Below are 1,197 nucleotides of genomic sequence, written 5' to 3' on the forward strand. Positions count from 1 at the left end.
ATCTTGAGAATAATCTTGAGAAACAGGGAGTTTTCCTCTGTAGGTACTATTGTTTTAGGAACCACCTGATAATGACTTTGGGAGTGGTCCCGAGGCAGGGAGTCCCCTGCAATCAGCATTGGATTTTTGGAATTTTTGACCCTTTTGGTTGACTGGGCTGTGGCCTCTTAAAAATTCTTTCTCCCCAGGTCACTAGCGGCTGAACTCCTCCCCTGGCAACCATAGCCACATGCATGTGACCTCAGCAACGACAGTCTCCCTGTGGGGGGGGCTCGCGCCAACCCGAGACCTGAGTGAGAGTCTCCCCAGCATTGAGGGACCCCCATTATGTCTATATTTTTAAAATTAGGCAAATATTTACCTCAAAACTTAGCAATACCCCTTTTGGGCCCAAATACAAAGTTTAACCATAAGAACCTGTGTTCAGTCGCTCAGCCTTGCTCGGAGGCGTGGCTGAGCAGAGTGGCTAGGCCAGACCTGGTCCAGGCTGGTTGCCCTGGGCTAGGACAGAGGTTCAAGCTGACGAGCCTTACCGTAGTCTTGCTGTGCTACTATGCCCTGAGGCCCATGCTGGGAGTGGCCCAGCGTTCTAGGCTTGTAGGTCCTCAAGGCGGGTTTTGTTTGCAGCTTCGTAGACCCTCAGTGCTGCTAGGCCTTGGAGCCGCAGCTGTTCACATTCTACAATCTCCAGAGGTCGTGGTAACTCAAACCAAAAGAGTATAACTCCCTTTCCTAGCATACTTTGTTTAGTGGCAAAATCCAGATTTCTACCAAGCCTATCATAGGATGACACAATAAGATTGCTAGAGACGGCAAACCAAGGTGCAATTGTGTCACCTTCAGCCAAAAATCTCTCCAAAGCGCTCCATAACAGCTCCTTAAGAGCCAGAAAAATCAGGTGTGATGTTGAAGCGCCCATTTTAAAATCTCATTCTTAAACTGTCCACTTTGGTTGTGGCCCTCATTTTAAACCATCCGCTTTTGTTGTGGCTCTCATTTTAAACCGTCCGCTTTGGTCGCGGCTCTACTAATTCCACTGTGCCTTTTACCCGCGAGAGCAGAATACCCTTTAAACCGTCTGCTTTGGTTGTAGCTCTATTACATCCACTCTGCCTTTTACCGGCGAGAGCAGAAAACCCGCTTTTGTTGCGGACCCCCAATTTTTACCTTGAGGATTATTTGGTGCACCCGCTGACT

The sequence above is a fragment of the Microtus ochrogaster genome, unplaced genomic scaffold (genome assembly GCF_000317375.1).
Source record: "Microtus ochrogaster isolate Prairie Vole_2 unplaced genomic scaffold, MicOch1.0 UNK914, whole genome shotgun sequence".
NCBI classification, from domain to species: domain Eukaryota; kingdom Metazoa; phylum Chordata; class Mammalia; order Rodentia; family Cricetidae; genus Microtus; species Microtus ochrogaster.